This window comes from Eurypyga helias, unplaced genomic scaffold (assembly GCF_000690775.1).
Source record: "Eurypyga helias isolate BGI_N326 unplaced genomic scaffold, ASM69077v1 scaffold12351, whole genome shotgun sequence".
In the NCBI taxonomy this organism is placed as follows: Eukaryota; Metazoa; Chordata; class Aves; order Eurypygiformes; family Eurypygidae; genus Eurypyga; species Eurypyga helias.
Genome location: NW_010231711.1, coordinates 321,672 through 345,696, shown reverse-complemented (window position 1 = coordinate 345,696; position 24,025 = coordinate 321,672). Strand labels below are relative to the sequence as shown.

The 24,025-nt window shown below is 39.9% G+C and overlaps 1 protein-coding gene across 1 annotated transcript in view; it reads left to right on the top strand.

Annotated features, from left to right (window-relative positions):
- MYO16 (myosin XVI) overlaps positions 1–24,025 on the top strand; it is a 283,911-nt gene that overhangs the window by 3,701 nt on the left and 256,185 nt on the right. The gene's annotated exons all lie outside the window — the stretch shown is intronic.

The following is a 24,025-nucleotide window of genomic DNA, read 5'->3' as shown; positions in this document are numbered from 1 at the left end:
TCTTCCCATAAATCCATGTCTGCACTCCACGATCTGGCTTTTACTGCAAAGTGTGCCCAGTAGTCAGCAGTGTTCCAAATATGCTGCTTGAATAAAGGGAACTAAATTCAGCAATAAGAATTTAAAAAATGCTTTTCTTTGGAAAAGCTGGGCATTGAACAAGAATTTTTTTAAAATTCAGCTCAATCTAAGTAGGTAGCAGAGAATTACCTTAATATAAAATAATAATAATAATAATATAATGACATAGAATAAAACCACTTTTAGTATATGAAGTTAAGATAAGACGTTATCCTGTGAACAAATGGGATTCAGACTAATCTGAATGTTGTATTTTGGAATAAATGCTGGAAGTAATCAAGATGAGAACTCCGTACATCTTAAAAAATCAGTTTTGTTTACTAAAAATTAATAATTGGCAGCAGGGTATTTTAATGCAGTTTGAATATCTTTACTTTTTCAGAGATAATTTAATTTTCAAACTACACATTTTGTTTATAATGAGATATTTAGTAACAAAGGTACAACATACTCAGTACTGAAATACCTTGAGTTGACTAAATTCCAATCCTTTTGGGTAATTGTTTGTGAGCTTGAAGTGCAGTGGCTTTGAAGAAATTAATTCTACTGAAGGTATATAACTCACGTGGCTGTGCATAAGTCTGATACTGGCATTCAGGATGCATGGGCACACTGTAGTGTCCAAGGAAAGGATTGTGCAACCCGGATGCTTTACATTAACTAACTGCATACACACAGAGTCAGTTTTGTGATGAGAATGTAAATGGTTTTGTACTGTTTCTGTGATCCTTGTGTTCAAAGTGCTTGCAAGTCCTCAAGCTTCACAGCTTTCAGGGTGTGGGGTTTTTGTAAAACAAAACTGAGAATCTCAAGGATAAAATTCTTGGATTCATACAGTTTTCTTCCAGTTTTACCCATGGAAGAGGGTATACAACAACATAATTATGAAAGAATAGACTCATCCACGGAGAACTGCAGCTCAGCTTATTTTCTTCAATTTTTAGATGTATTTAGGAATTGTTTGCAAATCCTAAAGGCTTCACCCATGTCTCTGCGCTTCCCCCATTTTTTGAATTGAAGCACTACCAAAGTCTGTGTGACTGTGTTCAACTCCTCTGGGACTGCTCAACAAAATGTTGTTTGTTGATGAATCCTGGAATAGTTTTACTTGGTTTGGAGTCTGGTATAAAAAAAATTATGTCAATTAAACATTCTGATTAAGTAGATAATGTGGATACATTGCCTGGAACTCATGGAAGAACAACAAAACCAGGAGAAATTATAGGGAGTGAAATTCAGCTGGCAATAATCCAGGGAGAAAGTACACCTATTCTGTAGGCATAGAAGACAGCTAGAGAGGGATAGTTGCCATTCATAGAATGCAGATGCAAAAAGTGTAGTACAGAAAGTGGAAAGAGTAGTTGTTTTATTCTACAACAGTAGAATAGGATAGAAGTAGCTTCCCAAGGGAAGTCTAGGGGCTCATTTTCTAGAAATACCATCCGCTATATAGACTGGACAGCACACTTGGAAATGGTGAGTAGTCATTGGTTTGGTAGGTGAGACAAATTGGATGTCATGAATATATATAAAGATGAATTTATTATGTGGCTACTGCAAAGACATTTCACACCTGAGTCTGATCAGAATTTCACTCTTAAGAATTCATTGTCTTTGTTATTCATGAAGAATGCAGTATATCTTCTCCAAAATTACTCTAGCAGCTGCTACTGGGCACAAAATGCATCTCTGGTACTGCATGCTAATAGATGTGATCATTAGTTTGCATTAAAATTAATTTTAGAATGGACTTTTAGAAATTTTTTATCAGTGACCTGCTTAGTCTCAAGTTTAGAAATTAAATATATGCTCGTTATATTTCTTACAAAGTTAAAAACTTGGAAAATGTTGCATCTTTTGTTTGGAGGCATTTAAAATTATCAATTATATATTTTTATTTTTGTTCCCAATTGGTATTTAGTCTTTTATCTGACCCGGGGAGACTGAAGGGAAATCCTCCTTCTCTCTGCAGCTACCTGCAATTTCTCTTTTTTAAAGTGAGATGCTTTTTTGGGCAGTTGGTGGGCCACATTCACCCATACCTACTAACAGGGAGCATTTTGAGTGATTCCGCAACTATTATTCTCAGTGGCGGCGTGTTTAGAGGCAGAAGCTGGTGAGTAAGCGAGCGCTCTGTGTTTTCTGACACTGGGTTTGTACATTGCTACTGCCGGCAAGGGAATACCTGTCGTTCGTTTGCCTTTAAATCCTACATAGCTTTGTTCTGTCAGATGTGAAATCCCTGTTAATAGTGGACAGCAGGATATTTGTCCTGCTGACATCAGTCATACAATTTTAGTGTAAACTGGGGGGTGTAGCTGAGCAGGCTTATGCATCCCATTCTTTCCCTCTGTGATACAGGCGTGCTTGCACCTACACCTAGCATTAGCGTGGACTCAGATTTTCTTCTCTGATACCCATGCTCCAGCGTTCGCTGAGCCTGCACATCGGTTTAGACTCATGGACAAACGATTAGGAAATGTACTGAGCAATCAGGAAATAAACTGAGTGAATATGAGCCTGAGTTTCTGCTTGAAATACAAGGTAATCATTGCCAAACGGATCTTGGTATTTTGGCCTCTTGGGATTGAGGGATACACATCCTTCCGGAAGCAACGGTGGAATTATTGCCACTGACAACAACGGGAAGCAGCGGCTGTTTTGAAAGAGGTAATTTTTTGAGCGTGAAATGATAGATAAACTTGCGGTAAAGAAAACAGTAGCTAAAAGTGCATGTGAGAGTGCTGTACTCCAGATCTCTGTACCCAAAATGGAACAGAGAGGGAAAAGCACCGGGTTTAGTTTCACTCATGTTGTAGTATATTCTGTAACCCAACCTTTCAGGCATCCTGCAACATTAGCCAAATCAAACGACTGTCGGAAATTCGGTATATGCGGTATCTTTTGTTACCAGAGCTCTGAAGTTGTAATGCCGTCATGGCGTGTGTACCGTCAGGTCCGCCATGTTGGCGGGACCTGCAAGGTCAGGGTAGGAAACCCGGAGAGCCATCAACTCGTTGAGACAAAAGAGGTAGTCCCGTGAAAATCAGCATTTCAAAAGGGAAATGCAGATTCCCTAAACCTAATGAAAGCCCATTTCATCCTTCAGAATTGGCAATATGCTGATTCCGTGGCGGCATTGTGATTCTAAGTAGCCGCAGGACTGAAGTGAGCGAGTGTCAGCAGTAATGCTGCATCTGCAATAATGATTCGTGGCCCTTTCCGTGGAGGTTGAGCCTGACTCTGTTTTACTCAGCCCTCCTCAACTCTGCCAGGGCTTCTTCCTAACCCTCCGGAGCTACCGGCACATCCTAGCCCCAGCAGGCTGGCTGCAGAGTGCTTGCTTACTGCAAGGAATAAAACAGGGATCCCATCTCATGATAGCATGGTATTTGAGAGGATTGGAATAATCAATATAACGGAAGGTTTTAGTTTTATTACTTATTTTTCGTGAGCACTGTATAATATACAGTATTATGATAAATTTCTGTTACATTGATTAAAAGGGTGTGTAAGGAAGGATAAAGGGGGTACAGGTGGGGCTGGTGCTGGGGTTTCATTTGCATCCTAACAACTTCGGGTTATAAAAAGGGCCCAGGGGAAGGGAAAGCAAAATCTGTTCAAAAGAAGAGTATGTCTTTAATTTGAGGTGGCAGATGAACTGACCATTAGCTTTCAGTAGTTAGAATGTGTCAAAGATGTTATAGTGACCATTCCTAATCAGAAAAAATATAAAAATAATTCAAAAGAGAATACAGAGGCTGAAACTGAGCTGAATTTAACCACATTTTGTATTATTTCCTTGTATTGTTTCCAGATCTACTGACTGACTTCTTATTTTTGCACCTTATTACAATAGACTTGCTTATGCTTTACTGTTGTATCTTTTTTTTCCAGTAGAAACAACTTGGGTAGTTACAGATAACTTGTTCTGGGAAACAAAGGGTTGCATTGCCTGTTTCTGGCAAAAGTATCAGGGCAAACAGATCTGTTTCAGGAGTTGCCAGCAGTCTTTGTAAAAAGCTGGAAGAGCCAGGACGTGGGCAGTGAACAGAACGGGTTTGTGAACAGAAGAGTCTGTCAGCTGGAGCCTGTTGTCAGGTAGCAAGAAACTGGAGAAAGGGGCTGAGGGATGAAGACATGAGTGTGCAACATAGACTATTAATCGCAGACATTTTTATGATATGGAAGAGTGTGAGTGTATTCGGTTAACCTGTCTGCGCTTCCAGCCTACCTTTTTAGATGTTCCATGACACCTCTTCTCCTCCAGTGGATTGCAGGCAGCTTTTCCGATTTCACCTGTTGCATGTGCTGGGATGAAGGGTTAGAAAGTGAGGCTCTGAGCATGGCAATGCCTTGTTTTTAAAATTCATCAAAGCCTTGGATGAGGTTTGCTTTTTCATTTGTCAGTAGTTCAGAGACGTCTTTGCTCCTAGACAAGACTGAAAGATAAAAGGGTATGTTTACTAATAACAGAGAATTACAGTAATAGATTTACAGAAGGACAAAGTAATGAAACACATTATTATGCCTAATATTTAGGAGAGAGGTGAAAAATAGGTATAGCATTAAATCTGCCAATTTGTGTCTTTATCCCTAAGGCAGAATTTCCTTAAATTAGGTAAAAAACCCTAACATCTTGAGTTAAAAAAAAGTTGACTCTTGAAAAGAGAAGGTCCTCTGTGTGAAAATTCAGATCAAATGCCATCCTGAATTAAATTAACCCTCTCTTGTTTACTTTCACCTTTAAAAATCTTCTTGCCTTGTTTCTTATGATTAATATTTAATATCAGCTTCCTTCATTCCCTTCTCCTCCCAAAGGTACTTTAATTAGCATTTCTTTTGTATACTGTTTGTCTCCACTACAGCCTTCTGAAGAGGCAGGGGTAACATTTTATAAGTGAAATTATGAGTAATATTAAATGCATGAGGGATTTTACTATATATACATATAACCTTGCTATACATGTATTGCACCAAGAACATAAAGGTCAGATAAATAAATGCGGTTGGTGAATCAGGATTAGGTTGTGTAATCTGAGTAGCTTTTCCCAGTTCTCTGTTCACTCTTGATTTACACTCTTTGGGGAAGTCTTCTCACTTTCACCAATCATTCCCACCCTGAGCAGGATAAGATGGCAAACAGTTGCAGTGTGTTCATTATGCACATGTAAACCGTCATGACAAAAGAAAGCACCCAAAACTAAAAATTGAAATCTTGGGTCAAAACCCTATGTTAATAATGACTGAGATGAATTACAACGCTTAGTAATTTGCTGCATAGTAAGAGGGACAAAAAAAAAAATATCAATTTAAACTAATCTCAGTTTGGGAATTTAAAACATGGCATAATCAAGAATATTCCAAACAGAAACTCAGGGCAGCTAAAATATCTTTGAAGGATTACATACTCTGTATTTCCTCACCTTAGTGGGCTCAGTCCTTTTTAAGATTTAAAACACGAATGTGTTTCTCAAGTTTTAGAGTGCTTTGTTTCAGGATTGTGCTAGTATTATTTAATATATTCTAATTGTAGCTTACTCTAAACTCGCCCTCCAGCCCCCACCCCGTGAAAGCATACAGAACTCACTATAAATGTGATACTGGGGAGGTTTGCCTGCATAGAACTATTTTGGGTTTTACAGTTAGAATCAAAGAAATCTGTACATTAGATGATAATCTGAAAGTAACTATTGGCAAATGTTGATTTATCAAGAACTTACGTAGAACAAATCACTATATATGTATGATAATTTATACAATTTAATATTTATTGTCCAATCCTTAAGAGACATGAATACTAGACACTGAATGCTGAAGTCAAGAGACTATTCAGAGCATATGAAATTAATGAAGTGCACAAAATTATTCTCAACTGGGGCTCTTGGAAATAAAGAAAAATGTAGACTGTAAATGAATACATCCACAACCAGACAAATACATACATTCTGTATTGGGAACTCATATGTCTGTAACTTGGGAAGACCCTAACACTGCTGACTGTCAGACGTGCTGCTGGTTATTTACTCATCTCTGGATGTTTAGAAAAATGAAACACCTACCAACCATCTCAATCCACCTATTGATGAAGAAACTGTTTTGAAGGCCCAGAAGGTAGATGCACATTTCAACCCACAGTAAGCCTTCAATCCTCTAAGTTCAGCATGGTTGTTACCCTTGTTTAGCTCCACGTGTGCTGAATTCAGCAACACAAGGCATCTTTTTGTTATGACGCAGGGAAACATAATGCCATTAGTTATTGGGTAACAGATGTTAAGTAATTAAAGCAGCCCATTTCAAAAGCAATCATAAAATCACAGGGAGATGAAATTTGAATACATTTGAATTCCTGCAGGATTCCATATGTGCTTTTTGGTTTTTTAGTGCATGTGTTTACATTTTTAGTCATTAGCTTTTGTCAAGTTGAGATGAGAACTGAATGTTCAACTGTTTTTTGTTGGTAAAGATATGTATGATTCCTAATACACAACACTTATGTAATTGGGAAAAGTAAAACTCACAGAAAAAGGTATAACCTATCAAAAAAGTGAAGGATAGGCTTGATGGTGTAGATTTTATCTAGCCCATTTGTTCTCCCTGTGGACTGCCTAACCACAGGAGTGCCACTCTTCCTCAGATACTTTTGTCTTGGCCTTGAAATCTCCCTGGGTTGTTTCAACTGCAGTTTTTGTTTCTGCACATGCCCAGAATGACCTTGATTTGAACAGTTATCCTGACTGTATGAAGTAGAGAACTAAAGACAAAGCATCCCACTATTTTGGGTCCCCCCACAGTAGGGGGATTCACACCAAAGGTAATTCATCTGTCTTACCATCAAATGGAGTTACAGAACTTCCTCCTTTTCTCCACGAAACTCAGGTTGCAGCTGTCACCCAACCATTTTTGCTAGCCTACAGGTTGTACCTGTGGGTTGCTTTAAGAGCCCTTTCAGGTGTTGCATGTCTCTGCCGCTGCCTCGTCTCTCCTTTGCTCTTGATATTGTCCTCATCTCTGCTACTGTGTTTTGAAAACAGAAGTATTTACTAGACTGTTTGAAGCTGTTTCACACGTTTAAGCTCTGAATAAATCAAGGTGATTCCTGTTTGACCGTTTAGGGTGTCTCTAACCCTGAACGATTTTTTGATCACTTCTCTGAAAAGTATGCCTTTTTCTTACTAATATACAGAGTTTCTAGAAACATCGCTTTTGGATTTTCTTTGAATCACCATGATTTCTTGGAATCACAGTCTAGGCACTGAGTTGCTTGGTTTGTTATGTAGGTAAATCCTTTCTTGAACCTTAATCCTATAAATCCAAACAAGAGGACATTTGGTTACCTAGAAATTGCAGTTTTAAATGTTACTTCAATTAGAAGTGTAAAACATAATATTTACGTGAGGAAACCTTTGTAAAAATGCACACATTTCCTAAGAAGGTTATTTATTTATTTCTGAACACATTTTCAAAATTTTCAACAGTTTCTTTTGCTGGAGTATAATATGAACCTTTTCTTCAGTGGGGCAAGTCAGTACGTAAATTATTCGTGACGTTGCACGATCAGGATATAATTCAAAAGGCTTTCACAAACTAAAATGTCAGGAAAAAATATTCAGAAAACCATTACCCCTACACAGGAATCTAGCTTTTTAAGAGTATCATCTGGTCTTAACAGATAACTTTTATAGACATATATCTGTCCTTTTTTTTTTTATTTTTTTTCATTTTAAGCCTATCAAGCTCATTTATAGTTCCACGTTGGTATTTTTCTCCATAAGATCTTTCTTTCCATGTAATAAAAAAAAAAAGATTTCCACATTTGTATGCTCTGGCAACCAAAAGCAGCAAGGAACACAAAGGCTAAGCACTCACAAATTCATGGTCATGCCACTAATGGATTGTTAAGCCATTAACAACCCACCAATTGGCACCTGGCATTCTTCCTATTCATTTCAAAGCGGATCCACTGTTGATTTTCCAGCATCATGCAGTGGGATGCAAGGCTATAAACTGGTAGCATTCAGAAGCCTATTGGCTCGATGAAAGATGACATCCACTGAGTGGCAGGTACTACTGACATTCCCTGGATATTGTTATAAGTCATGCTAATTAAAAGGAAAGATGGTTGTGATGGCGGAAGATTCTAGACTAGTGAAATAAAAAGATAGCAAGAATAGAATCTTTCTGTGCAATTTGCAGTTGCTCTTTTTCTTCAATGGATTTATTGTGCTTTGGATTCAGTAATATTTTAGTACAAAGGGGAAAGTTTTCTGTATTCATCTTTCAATATCACATAGTTCAGAATGTTTTCATTTCAATCACAGATTGGTCTATGATAGAAACTAGGCTGTGAAACTACAGAAATCAATAGCAAATTACCTTTTCTATTTCCTTTTATTCTCTCAATGAAACAAACCTCTAAAGCAATAATACAGTTGTTGACAAAATATCAACTGCACTTTTAATAATTCCTTAAAAATGTTTTCATTTTTTCAATTCAATTCTGGAAGCCTTCTTCCAGCAGGTATACACTTGCATTCTTACACTGGAGGAGTGTTGATAGAATGGAATGCTTGAGCGTAATACTGGGAAGAGACCTTATTTTGGGATCCTGCAACATACGGACTTCAATTTATCACTGTCATATTAATTGTCAGATTGAGAAGAACATTTGTTCTTCTCAAAAGAGCGTTTGGCAAGTGGAGTTTGTTTGGAGGGTTTGTGAAGTGAAATAACTAAGTGGAGTAGGTTCCTTTATAAGGTCTGAAGGTAGAATTAAATAAATATGGCCAGAGACACTAAATGCAGCATTTTTTTTCTTTTTTTAATTGAGAACTCCTGTCTCTTTAGTATTTTTCTGTTACTTTGCTCTTTCCTTCTGCCTGAATCGTAGTGCCTTTCCCAGTAAACGCATGAATATATCAGAGGCAGAGCCAGGTTTATTTGTATGGTGCCTCGTGGTTTTTCTGCCTCAATAAAAATTCTAAACACGAAGTATATATACTGCTTATTATTTCAGTCATCTTTCTCTTCTCTGAGACATGAATTGGAGGATTCTTTTTTCTCATTACTCTGAGGTATCCTCTTAACTCAGTTTGGAAGGCTTTTTAGCTGTTAAAACTGTTTTCACTTCAAGCTGACAGTGAATATCTCTGTCGCTATGAGAGAAATGAGTAAAAAGGTTATATGACATAATGAATAGACAACTGTTTTTTCTTGATTATTGTTATTTGCAGCCATCACAGTAACGGCTTATTACAGTGGAGGAACTGAAGCTTGTAAGAATATAATCAGTGAGTCTAAGGGAACGGATAATAATTTAGCTTGTGTTTCTGTTTGAATTTCATCTGAGAATGGAGGTGGGAAGGTGAGTAGTTAAGGTGAAATTGGCAATATTTCTAAATATCCAGCTTTAAAGGAGGATTTTAAACATAGGTAGAAGGTTCAAGGTAGAAATCAGACAGTCAGCCTGGGGCTGCATACTGCTTTCTTACCATGTTTCTTTCCGGTGACTATTACAGGGTAGCGTTTAGGTGACCTTGAAGCAGTGCACGCTGTCATTTTACAGGGCAATGAGATGGTTGCAGGAGGTAATTTCTCACACTGTACACTGTTTAGGGTTTTGATTACATTCAGACTCAAAAGGCAAACATGACAGCTGCAGCATTAAATCACTGAGCTAGGGTCTGTGCTTCAGATTTTAGCAGTCGCAATTATTGTTGGCACATAGTGGTTGTTTTTTCTAGACTTTCACATTTACCCCTTGACAGTACAGAAAAGTGTTCTTAAAGCCTGAAGCATCTGTGTGAAATTTGAACTGCTGCTTTGTTTCTTAGTCTACTAAGGGGGTGTCCTGTAAGAGGGAAACAGCTATCAAACCTTTTAACAGTCACCGTTTGAACTTCACTGGCTTCCCTTGGTTCCTGCATGGGATGAACAATGGACTTTTGCTTTTAAACCTCTTCCTAAAATTTCTGGGGTACAAATATGTAGAATGATGCAAGTTGGACAGAAAATGAGAGATGTAAAGTGCAAGTGTATGTTGTTCTACTGATGCTTACATGGGCATTAGATTATTATCCCATTCCTTTTGTGTATATGTGCTTTTGATAATATACACGCTGGTTCTCCTGGATTAGTCCTCATCTCCATTGGTAATTTAGGTGATTTTTTCTCTAGTAGCAACTTAGGCACTTCTAAGTGCAGGGTTCACACTGGCTTCTCCCTCATTCAACAGCTTTATATACCAGATACGTCACATGCATAAATTGAGTGAATGAGAAAGTGTGGTGTAGAAGCTCAAGCCTCTGTAGTTGTAGCTCATCACTGCAGCCCAGACCTACTGTGTGGCTTCATGTGGACGTGGACTCAATGGTATGACTCAGAACTGAGGAGGCACTCTTCTGTCAGGGCGTGTGATGTTGGTTGCTCCTTCCCCTTGTTCACATTAAAATTGCTAAATTCATAGAGCTGTAAAATTGGTCAGGCTGGAAGGCCCCTCAGGAGGCTTGTAGTCCAGCATCATGGTGAATTTTGGAGAGGACTGAGCTAACTAGAGTATTGAATTAAGGCAGCTCTTATTATTGTAGTGCAGTAACAGACTAAACAAAGCAGAGAGATTCATATGGGGAACAACTGATAATTCTCCTTCAAAGCTAAATTAAAACATCAACTGACAAAGTATGTCAGACTTTTGTTTTCCAAAAGCTATGAAAAAGGCATGATTATGCCAGGTGCTGTGTTTCTGTGATTTTGTCCTCTCCATGCTGACCTATAACTGCAGTCCATACTGCGACAATCCATACCTTTAAAAGCTTAAGTAGAACACAAGTAAAGGAAAATTTGCTTTGTGGTTTACTGGTTGCCCCAGATTTGGCATGATAGTTTTGCCCTTCTAGAGGCTTACTGGTGTCGAAGAAGAGGCATTGTGTATTAAGTATGAGGCAGAAGGTCTGCATCTCCTGCATCTCAGCCTAGGTGCTCCAGATCCTCAAATGCTTCACAGGTAACCCAGCGTAGGTTCACCCTGCTTAAGATGGGCATGTAGGTTTAGTCATCTGTGAGCTTGGCAATACTGAATGCAGAACTGTTTGTGCTTCAAGTTTGTCTCTTTGGTTGGAAACTGCATTTAGGTGAACTGTTCTAAATCTCTCATTTCAGTCCCCTGTGTCCCTGTATGATCTTTGTATTTCAATTACTGAATATTGACACTGGGTGAAGTCTACATTGCTGCAAACTTCAGCTGCCCAAGTGTGATAGCCTTACCTCAAAGCAGATACATAGGCATGTTTTCCTTTGCTTATTCTGAGGTGGTTTATGAAAGTGGTAGTCATAGGCATCAAGCTTATGATAGCCCTTTCTTTCCATGCTGGCTTTATACATGTGATCTGTCGTTCTTAGGGTGATTATGTGGTCATTGATGATTTTTCAGGTGTTTTTTGTTGGTGGTGTATTGGTAGCGGTGGTGGTTGCTGTCACTGATGTGAGGAAATGAAGGTGTTAGCCAGATTGCACTGAACTTGCAAGCATGCAGAAACAGCTGTAGGGTAAGACTGAGTAGAAGCCACATGTTTTCCAGGAATCTGAGTTTGCACGATCAGAGTATCACTGACTGGATGAGATTATGCAAACCTGTCTGTAGGCAATTTGCTCTCCTTGCTGGACATCCAAGTCATCCATCAGCTATCAGGGAGGCTATTAAAGATTCCAGTATGTATTAAACCAAATTTAGTCGAGACAAGGCCCTTACTAGTGTCATTAGGACATTTACACGTTGCCTTATTGTTGCACCTTTGCTGTAGTAATTACTGAGAGAAGACACCTAGTCTGTGCAAAGAAAATACAGTGGGCAAAGGTGAAAGGTAATATTTAAGCCACCTTGTCAGAAATGGACAAAGGTTACAAAACTTGTTGTGTTATATTATGAAATGTGACAAGGCTGCCCTTTGCCAAGTGTGAAAGAATTCCTTGAAGGTTGGGAGTTTGGGAGCCAAGATGTGAGAGAAGCTTTAGCTACAGCTGTCAGACCCTTCATGTCCGTCCACTTTGGGTAGAAAGAGCTGACTCAAAATTAGAGAAAAATAAAGAAGATTTGGACAGTAGTGGATATACGCTGGTGGGATTACCACTAGGAAAAGTATAATGCATTTCGAGAATGCAGTAATTCAGCCAAATCAAATTTGATCTAAATGCACAGGCAGGGTGTAGAATTATGCAGAAAACATAGTCATTTTCTATAAAGACGTGTGACAAATCACCAAATTGTGAAAATGTTCGTATTTGTTGTTTGTAATGGACAGGCTAATAGAAGGACTTGGTAACCGACACAGTGCAATCAGTTCAGTAAGTGCTGCATAGGTGTATAAGGAAATACTTGAAGAGTTTAGCCAAACTAAAGTTTTCATGCAGCATGCATGCTCTTTATATTCGTGTTTATATGACAGACTCGTGTGACAGGACCTCATATGCTGCTTTCCTGCAGTGATCCTGGCTGTTGACACAGCATGGGGTAATCTCTCCAGGACTCACTGATCAGTCTGTCAGTCAGCTATGCTTAGCAGGTAGGTGAAGAGTAGGAAGAGCTCCACACTATCTTTCTAGAAGCTCAGTTTTCTGGGTGTATCTCTGTATCTTGTGTATTTCTGTGTGGTGATCTCATCTTTGGGCTGACAAGAAAAGCAGAGCCTGTTCCATCATCTCCAATAGGAGGATGTGTCTCATGCTGTCCATATCTGCAAGGAGTCATTAAGCTTTGCAAAACTCATGCATTAGGAAAAAAAAAAAAACCAAATTTGAGAGGTGTGAGTGTGCATTGCAAAATAGAAAACAACATTAAAAATTTTAATATGTTATTCTCAGTTGGTTTTGGCAAATAGTAAAGGACTGTGGCTGAATGCTGCTATTGTTGAAAAATAAAAAGTATGAGTGTGACATGTATACACCAAAATCTAACTTCTCTCCATTTTAAAACTCTAAATGTGAAGAGGGGAATGGCTACATATGTGAACAGGGTTCTCCACGTCTCTTGACAACTTCTGAGATGGCTGAAAAAGGGCATTGGTATCAATAGACTGAAGTGTGTTGATAGGTTGAAATTTACCATACAGCAGAATGTAGCCCAGCCAGAAAATGTTTCACAGCACACAAATTTTAATGTGCTAAAAATGATGTTTATAGATAAAAAGGATTTTAGTCAGAAGAGTTTGATTACATGGCCATTCAGAGCGTCAGGGTGAAACAGCAGGGACATGATTCTGCTTCCATAAAATCTACAGAAGTGTGGGTGGGACTAGAAATCCTCTGGAGAAGATAGTTTGTTTGAATTTAGTTAAATAGAGGTAAATGCTGTAAGAGCACCATGAGGACCAGCTGCTCCCTGCAGGCTGAGCTGCTGGGACCTGTGAGGGCCTCCTCAGGGCAGCTGGGCAGGGCCTCGCAGCCAGGGCCTGTTGCACCACCCCAGCCAGGACCCAGGTGGCAGGGGGGCACTGGGGCAGCCCCCACCCCTGACATCAAGGCATCTCCCTGGGAATGGGCCAGGGTTGGGCCAGGTCATCAACCTGTGGGTAAGATGAGGATCAGGCCCGATGAAGGGACCCATGGCCACACACAGCCCTGGGATGGCCAGGCAGGCTGTGGGGCCAAAGCCTGGGCAGGACATGGGTCTGCGCGTGGGCCTAGCTCAGTGGGACCTGTGGCTGGGCAGGGCAGGGCTGTGGGGAGCTGGGCTGTGGCGTCACTAGGGCAGGGGCTGATGGCTATGGGGGCATGAGATGGGGTCCTGGGCTGTGGGCAGTGAGGGGAGTGCCAGGGGTGGGCAGGGAGGACGTCAGTGTTGTCATGGCCCTGATAATTTCATGGCACCCAACATCCCATGTTGTTACCCAAACTGGATGTAGGTTCTTTAAGTGAAAGGCAGCAGTAAAGAGGACAGTACTGGTTTTGGGGTGCAGGAATTGACTTCAGGTTTGCTCTCCTAGAACATCTTCATGAACTAGCATGCTATATTGCTGCATCATCTGAAAAGGAGTGTGAAGTCTGGAGAGGGAAAAAAACCAAGGAAAACTAGCAGGCTGAATGATGTAATTTGTGAGTAGAAATTTGAGAGCTGCCGTATATGATAAGGGCAAGTATTATTAACGAATGACAGCATATTGTGACCTGGTGGACTTCTTCCACCCCTTTCTTAATGTTCAAATTAGAACACAGATTATCTTAAGGAGAATCAGGTCATAGCCATATTAATCTGCAGGGTATCTGCAACACATAAATATGAAATTTGGGAAGGAACGGGCTTGGAGTTAGTAGATACTGCAAGGCAAATGTAAATAAACTCAATAGTAGATACAAGAAGATAGGCATAAATAGTATCAAACAAATATGTAGGTTGTATTTAGATGATGAAGAAAAACTCTGTTGGATAATGATATCTGCCAAATGAAGCACACAATATTCCTTACTTAGAACACTAAGTTTTTTAAAAAAATAGCGGTTCTGTATTTTTTGTTTATGTAGTTATAGTTGTCTGTATATTAAAAGTTTGGGGATATCCTGTTGATTACACTCTGTAGTGGTTCTGTATGTGTCATGATTTGCCTAAAACAAGAACTGTATTACTCCAGTCACCGTGTTTTAATTGAAATTGTGTTGCTCACTCTGACAGGGCTGTGTTTATACCAGTAGGGAGGTACTTCTGTGAGTTCAGTGCATTTCTCACTAGAGAATCAAGTTATATCAATAAAATGTTTGCTTACGCTGGTATACCTCTGGGCTCAGAGCATGTTATGCCAACGCTATATTTTCTAATTCAGAAATTTTCATTCATATTTTTAGGATCCTGTCCCTACCACTGCTCTCACTGCATGCGCTTTCTATCAGAGTTAGCAGTTGTAGCTGCAGGGGAAGTCAGTTCAGCAAACTAACCCGAGAGAATGAACCACCCTACAAAATCAACAGTTATATTCCGTGTCAGCTCTCTGAACCAACTGATCTACCTGTTGCACAGCTGATGGGGCTCATGCAAAGAAAGAAAAGGGAATACGCAGGCACCTTGGAGCTACTGACATAATTTTTACAGTAGCCGAAGATACATACAATACAGAATGACACTTGCAAAGTGTATTTCTAACACATTTTAAAACGAAACTAAAATTGAGGTTGCCATTGTTTGCTCTCTTTTCTGTCCTGCTCTGCTTCTGTCCTATCCTTTTGTCCTCCTATCTCTACATTCATCTTGAAGTGAGCCAGGGAGATAAACCAGCTGGAAACTCTCGTAACTGTCCTAAGGTTATCCTTCAACTGGTTTAGCCTCCCATACCAGCTCTTGGCACAGTGACATGTGGCACTGCTGGGCAAGGTTAAGGGCAGGAGTGTGTGAATGGAAGCATGAACAAGAGGGAAGCAGCTCCGATTTTGACAATGTAAACTGTTTCAGATTACACCCTGTGAAAGGTGGTACCTGAGCCGCATCTGTCGAGTGGTGAGATATTCCTGGAATCAGACATTTCTTTCATTGCTCTCTGGTCACTCATATGCGACATGCACGGCTATTTTGGATTAATGCATGGATAGCTAACGTCCCTAGTTTATCCTATACTGCCTGGTTTAAGTTTCCTTCTTTTGCTCACACCCTGGGAATGCCATTATACCCACAGAATCTAACAGCCAGTGGTCTACAGCTGGTAATTAGTACCGTTTAGCAGCTGCTAAGCAGGATAATAGCCTGTTATCCTTGAAGATCTCTAATACAAATCTTAATGACTTGCTTACACGGCTTGTAAACCAGCTGGCATAAACTTGCTCTGCATGGTGTGAGAGTTGAAAGAGGGACTTCATATGGAATATAAGTCAGCAGTAATTTGATTTATGCCAATTAAGTAATGTTGGCATAGGATCAACATAAATGATGAGTAAAACAGAGGGGGTGTACAGTTTATTCAGCACAGAATTTGTGTTGGGTGCGAATTCTTTAACTTTTACTGTGACACTACGGAAAAGCATGGGATGGTGAAGTTTTTCAAATTAAACCACTGACCACAGAATAAGTTATTTTTCTGATGTGTGCTTTGGTATTCCTCAATTAATGGCTATAGGATTGGCAAATTCTAAAGTCTGAAATAAATGTAACATATTCAGTGAAATATTGTAAAGATCTGAAACTTTTTTTCAGTTCTACAAACATTTGAAGGTACAGTTGGGTGTGCCTGTAGCAGAAAAGCTAGCCTAAAAATTACACCAGTATTCAGAAAGCTTTCAAAGTGAGAGACATTTCTAAGGTGAACCCAGTGAGGTGTGAGCTTCTGTAATAACTGTCGCCTGCTGATGATGTTCTTGCTATTGTTTTCCACCTTTGCCAGGACCCTCCAGGAGAACCCACACATGGGAGATGGATAAAATATGTATATGGATGCAATAGGTGACCTAAATGCTAAGATATTAGGTTGCCTTTTTTTTTTTCTTTTTGGTCTTTTTAACTTTGAATTAATAACTCACATTGAGCTAATTGGAGGTGGAAGAGGAGAAAAGCCGTATTTAAGTTTCCTATTTGATCAGCTACTTTCTCCTAAGGTTAATTTTAAAGTGTTCATCATGGGGTAAATTTTAAAAAGCTTTGTTTCTATTGTAATTTCATCTTCCTAACAGAAATTCAGAATTCAGTCAGGTCTGTGCTACCAGTTTTTGATGACACAGCTATTTTAGCCTGGGAAATAGCTATGCTGGCAAAACCCCTGCTGTGCTCTCAGCAATGATGATAGAAGCAATATTTTTAGCTAAGCGTGTGTTATTTTTTGAGGAGGTTTGGAATCATTTTAGCAACAGCTCTGTAGTATATACAGCTCTTAGTTACAGTGAGGTAACATCACAGCTTTATAAAGAAGTGAGACACACCTTTCCACAGCATTCTGTAACCTGGCCAGAGCTCTACCTGCGGGAGAATGAATTCGAAATGGAAACAAAACAAGAGATCACCACTGGTGTCCGGTGCCCTGGGGTGTGCCCCTTGCAACTATATCTTTGGGCCATAGAACCGAATAGCTACTTCCAATCTTCCCTAGATTACTTCGATTTACACCACTGGTTTTCCACCTCACTCTGGACTTCATCAGTGCATGTATTTGCAAGTAAATTATGTGAATTAGGGTCCTTCCATTTGAAAGGATAACTATAAAGCAGGAAGGAGTTGAATACTGTGAACTGAAAAAGAAAGAAAAGAATTTAGGAATAAACATCCTACCAAAAAAAAAAAAAAGGAAGGTGTAGCTATTAAGTAATGAGACCCACTTATTTTTAAATATAGTTCCTCTGAAATGATCTCATGAGGCTACAGTGCTTTTCCACATGAATATCTGTCTTTTCAGAGTTTTAAAAACAGGTTCTTGCCTGCCTTATCATAACTGAACTCAGGCTGTTACATTTGGCTGCTGCCCATTGTCACTTTTGTGTAAGGAGATAAGCTAATTTGTATCACTGTGCTTGGGCACTGTAAGAGGCACACACCAGCATCTTTTAGGCCATTGTGTTGTCCCAAGTCATAGTAACATTTGTGGCCGTAATGTTTTCTACTGGAGGCATAGACTGCATTACATTTCATGTATAAAGAACAAATGAAAGAGGGGTAATTTGCCTGAAGAAGTTATTTTGAATTTAGCAGTTATTTAATGATGGTAGTCCCTAAACTCATGAATTATTCTGGATATGTCTCCAGTGATAGTAATATCTGCCCCACTGAGGGAACTGTGACCCTCCTCACAGATCTTAGTGGAGTTTCACTTAGTATCTGTGTGGCCCAGAGACATAACTGTTATTTTTTATGTGGTTTTCATTTCAAGGTACCTAAGAGAAGAGCTGTGCCCTCGACCTCCAGAGCAACAGTGCATTGGCAGAAAGCTGTCAGGGTTGCTGAATGCCTGGGCATGGATATATAGTAGTTGAGGGTGCAAGGCCTGGTGGGAGAATAGCAGGGGACTAGGCGGAAAGGAAGGGACCTATCTTGTCGTGTGCTTACCTGTGCTGCTTGAGGTTCATTTCCATGGAGTCATTGAGTCCCTGCACTGCTTGCAAGCACGGGTTCTGACTGATTTCTCCACAAAGAGAGCATGGGATAAAACTAATGCGTGTTTTTATGTAGGCCTAACATTAAAGCTGGGCGAGATGTCGTCTAGGGTTGTGGGACGCTCTCTGAGTCTGTTTCGTTGGTGGCTTGGTTTGTTTCTTTTAAAGATAATGCTGTGTTGAATGGGACTCCGGAATCAGCCTGACAGTTCACATCACACTTAAATACAGCAGAGGATCAATGGCCCAGTTGCTTCGAGGTCATGGTAATCTGATTCCTGGCTGCCTAAAAGAACAATTGTAAACTATGGGAGCTCTGCCACAGAGGATGGAAGCATCAGCCCTATCCTCATCGGTGCTCTGTTCAAACAGTGGACATTATAGCTTGGGTATGCAAGGCTGACATTCTCAAATTCAGCTAGTATGGAAAAAGTCTTTTTCCTCTCTTCATTTCTGCATTCTGTGAATGGTGTAACTCTTAGGTCTCCAAATGTTATGCATCTTTCCTTTATGATTTGTTGTCTTTAATCTTCATGCAGCAAATGTGGGAATTTATTTCCAAGAGTTCTTTGGAAAATGAGAAGTTAGATGACGTTTGAACGAGTTTGACAGATGTTTCCAGTGATTGCTGGAAATATTTCAAAGACGGAAAAAGCATTTGGGTTACAAATCAGTTTTTTGAAAAGTCCATTAAGGTAATGACTGCTCTGAATAAGCCCTGTCAACCGATGAGTAGAGCTTGCGTTGAAAGAAGGCATCAGCTATTGCACTAGTAGTGATGTGGTAACAGTATGACATCTTGCTTGATTTAATTTGCTGTTCTGATTAAGACTAACTTACCAGAGATTGGAATTCATCTCATACACAGCTGAGTCGTACAGCAGGTTCCTCCTAAGTACTTTTGATACAAGCTGAAAGTACAGTATGACTGAGGCATAAGAAAAGAGTACTAAAGAGGCATGAAGGTAGCAGGAATTCTAAGTGGCACATGTACACGGAGTTTAAGATGCCACCGTTAGACCAAAGGTCTGACAATGGAGGGTGTAAAGGGCAAAATATGACACTGCCTTAACTGGTGGAAGTGGAAGGGTTGGAAGTATGCCATTTTTCTTCCTTTAGTATCACTTCTGTTGTCCAGTGGTTCAATTTCATGGTCAGCCAATGCCCAAACTGCTTTCAGCTATTGCTGAAAGTGGTGGCTACCCCATTCTCCATGTTCATGCCCATTACCCAGTGCCACATTCCCAGATTGTCGATCTAGATGAAAACTAATCTTTGCCTTGTGCCAGCATGAGGTAAGTGGCAGAAACATGCAGCCTAAGGCAGGAGGAGAATGGGATAATCCATTCCAGCAACAGCCTGGTCTTAGCTAGGCTTCTGCGCTATGTTTCTGCACATAATGAACACGTAAATCCTTCCACCTGGAGTTGTTCCTGCTAAATGAAAGAGAACAAAAATAGATGTTAACAGGAACAAAGTTTATGCTAGCTAGCTGTTACTCCTCAGAGGAACGATCAATAGAAACATATACTAGTACTCTATATCCAGCACAGCAGATGGCCAACAGTTAAGTTTTACATATGTTAAGACACTTTTTTTATCTTTTCTGTTACTACTAAAACTGGGTTTGCTCTGAATGCAACATTGCCTAGCTCCTAAGTTTGTATTACCATCAGTAGCTGGTCACTGGTGAGTTACTGATAGCCCTGGGCCCTCTGAATTCATCCTCCAGGCTCTGCTGTCACTTCAGGTCTGTACTCCTTTTGTCTGGAGGATCTAAGGTCATAGATAGTTCTACATGCCAGGGTAGTTAGATGCTGTTCAGCATAGCAGGGTGTTAAGTACTAGGTATTGCTATATGTATCGAAATTCTTCACACATTACATAGCACAGTTATGGAAAGCTAAATGAAAGTAAAACTTGTGTTAGGTAATTATCACTTTGTCCTTAGCCAGTTGCTGTAACATCTAAAAAGGTTAAAACAAAGCTCCAAGCAAGCCAAGACAAGCCCAGACAAAGCAAGCCTTACAGCCCCAGTCCCACAGGTGAAGCTAGTACATGACCTGTGGCTGCTAACAGGCATGGCAGTACTGCCTTTGCTGGATTACAAGGCTACCTGATAAGTAGCAATCTAGCCAATACAGCCAGTGGAGTGTGGGAAGCTGTTCAGCTCACCAGAATCATTTAGTTAAAATTGTAACATCAGGCATATGTAAAAAGCTACCTTGAGCATTATTTCAAGGTATCTCATTACCCACAACATCAGAAGGATATAGACTGGTTGGAGTGAGTCCAGAGGAGGCCATGGAGATGCTCAGAGGGCTGGAGCACCTCTGCTATGGGGACAGGCTGAGAGAGTTGGGCTTGTTCAGCCTGGAGAAGAGAAGGCTCCGGGGAGACCTTATAGCACCTTCCAGTACCTGAAGGGGCTACAAGGAAGCTGGGGGGGACTTTTTACAAGGGCCTGTAGTGACAGGACAAGGGGGAACGGGTTTAAATTGAAAGTGGGGAGGTTTATATTGGATATCGGGAAGAAGTTCTTCCCAGAGAGGGTGGTGCGGCACAGGAACAGGTTGCCCAGAGAAGCTGTGGATGCCCCATCCCTGGAAGTGTTCAAGGCCAGGCTGGATGAGGCTTTGAGCAACCTGGTCTAGTTTTCAGTTTCCTCATCTGTTTTGTAGACTTCTTTTCCATGAAAGATTACAAATAAAAAAAGTTTTACAAGGAATTATTGTGAAAACTTCCTTAAACCCCACATTAATTGAGGTAACTATGTTCCAGAAATGCTATATGTGTATAACTTTCTCTCTCCATTAGGGAAATTCATCCCAAATTGCTAGCAGTAACTAGAGTAGTTCTATCAAAAGGAAGAAAATGAACGTAAAGTGAAGATTTTCCTACTGACTAGTAAAGTCTTACGTGAATGACTTCAGTGAGTTGCTTGGTAGGGAGGGGGATTTTACTTCTGTGATCTTCTTTTCTCTCTTTTCTTTTGTATTGTGTTTTGGGATGAATTCAAGGAAAGAGAAGTGGTTTTTTTTTTACTTGTCTATATGCAGACGAATGTAGCACATAATCGTGATTCAGAACAAAGCCTCTTGCCCAGTTGAAAGGAGAGGTTGCGTATCTTGCCCTGGTAGTCTTTGTGACATGAATTTCCTGAAGCACTGATTAAGCTGCATGCAGTAATGAGGAAAAATAAACCAGACAAAGCAAAGTACTACTGAGCTTTATCTACTTACCCTAATTTTGTGTGTGTGTGACTTGATCGTTTGTTTATGGTCAGAGTTATTTAATATTCTACTTCAAGATCAGAGTTTATGTATTAATCCTTTATGCTGTAATCTTGGTTTTTTAAAGAGGCAAGGCAAAAACATCCATTTTTCTAGATTTCAGACTCAGATCTAGAAATGGTCTGTCATTTTATTGTTGGTTTAGGTGTTGCTAAATTGAGCTGGAAAGGCATTACTTAATTTTTCATAGCTTCTCTGTAAGAACAAAGTCTCTGGGGGTTTGATAGAAGAAAGAGACTCAAGAAATTTTCCGTATTTTCTATACCCACGTAGTCACAGTCTATTTCTGTCACTTGGTTACTATTTTAGGCTCCAGATTAAAATCTTGTGGCATATTTTTAGAAATGAAGTTTCCCAACCCTCTGACCTTTCCGTGTGTCATGCTCCTGCCAAAAAAGACAGACCTTCATCCTCTGTCTTTGCTTAGAAAGACCTACCCAAAAGCCAGCTTTGGTGATCCCAAGACTCAATGATTGTGTTCATCTCAATGGCCCAACAAGAAACTCTGCATTTTATTTTTGCTGGGGTTATTTTGTGCCATTAGAGTCAGTTCCTGGATGCAGAAGTAGCCCGAGGGAAACGATACGTAAGTCCCTTTGCAAATGGGGGAAGGAAACAGAGCCTTTAGGTTGGCTCCTTTATTGGCTTATCCCATCTTCTAGAACCACAGACTGGGGATGTTATTTCATTATCAGCCTTAGTCAGTGTAAGACTTCTGCCATCGCAGTGTGCTTTCTCTGCCTTTACATGATGTGTGCATTGGTATCTTCTGTCCTGGTGTTTATGGAGCTGTTGCAGTCAGACATTGATGGGGGAAAACACAAATCCTGCCAGGAGACAGAGGGAAAAAAACCCACCTTACTGGTCCAGCCACATAGGTGAGGAGAGCTGGCACAGGGGAAGAGTGGGCCATGCAGTGGATAACAAGGCGTTCCCCCTTTTGACAGCAGTGCATTCTGTGGGAATGCACCATAAAGATGGCATTTTCAAAGGGCTGTATGTTCTTACCAATGTCATCAGTTAAAGCTTCCTTACAAACAGAATTATGGTAGTTTAATAATGCCTGCAAATCACACTTTTAAGGACTATCTGCCTTAATTCCCATATTAGCAAATGATTGCAGGTGGAACCAAGCCATATTTCACATTTTTTAACCTACACACAGAATCCATAGAAAGAATGCTACATCAAAACACTTTCTGAAGTCTCTAGGAGACTGAAATGGGTGGAATTAATTTTATTTCCCTGAAAATTAGGGATGGAGGAAGGGGAGCAACTTGGAGTGTTAATTTGTTCAGGTGAAATCCTGATGGGATTGGAAGAATGAATTTACTTTTGGAGCCTTAAGAAATCTTCTGTGGATGTGGAATTCATGTTTTCTGGCCTGCTAAAGAAATGGCATAACTTGGAACATTGCAAGTAGTAACTCTTGAGGAGGATGTGGTTGCACACTTATTTAAGGAGAGAGGATTTACAATAAGGTCTTTACTCACTAAAACCTGAGGTAAATGAAACATCTCCATATGTGGTCAGCAATTTAGGTATTAAAAGAAGGAGGGAACTTAGTCCTGAATCTTTATTCTTAATGGTCTCTGTCTGGATGAGGACAATTGTGTACTTTAGTATTAGATTTGTGCATCTGAGAGAAGAAAAAAAACACCTTTAGTTTTTTGTTGTTCATACATTTTTCCCAAGGTTGTGAAAATTTGTAAATATTTCTCCATTCTCCTGGTATGTTTCAGTGCTTTTCATCTTGCTTGGCAGTTGTTGTACAGTTCATTTATTCAACATTACTTAATGGTCCGTTTCTACCTTTGGTGGACAAGCTGGGGACAGTGGTGACTTCTGATAGTAGTTATCTTTCAAAATGGCATTTGCCAGAACATAGAAGTCTTTTACAGTTATGTAAGTGAAATGGACCAAAACCTTTGGTAAGGAGAAATAGGTACCATGAACTACTCATAAGGTATAAATTGTTTGGATTGATGTTTGGTTTTCAAAGTTTAAAAAAGATCAAAAGATTAAATGGATTTGTATAACTATTATAAATATTTGTCCAATATGACAGTGTGTTTACTATGTGTGAAGTATTTAGTAATGAAGGTGCCAAGTCTTTCCTAGTCTTTCACTTGAATTCTACAGGCTTGCAACTATTTAGCCAAATTTTCTCTCCTAGGATGAATTTTTCTACAGCACCTGGTCAAAAAGTAGTGAACACATTCAGACAACATTGCTTGTGCAGATTAACAATATCTGAAGATTGACCCCTTTCAAATAGATCAACTGAATGTTTGAATGCTGTAAGAAGTTTAAATGTGCAGTGAAAATGTAACTACAGGGTATTCTAGAGTGAAAGAAAACACATACAAGAACGCATGGATAAGGAGGACGTGGTGTACGTGAGTCTTTTGGCAGATTCACATGTTAGAAGAGCCTTGACACAAATTTATGGCCCTGCACAGACACTGCAGTGGAACAGATTTCTGGGATACTCAGGACTTCAACTTCTTTGCAGACCTTTACACAACTCCGTCCAGGAATGTTAACTAGGAATTAAATCCAGGATTTCCAGATGATGGAGGCAGAACCAACTGTGTTCCTAC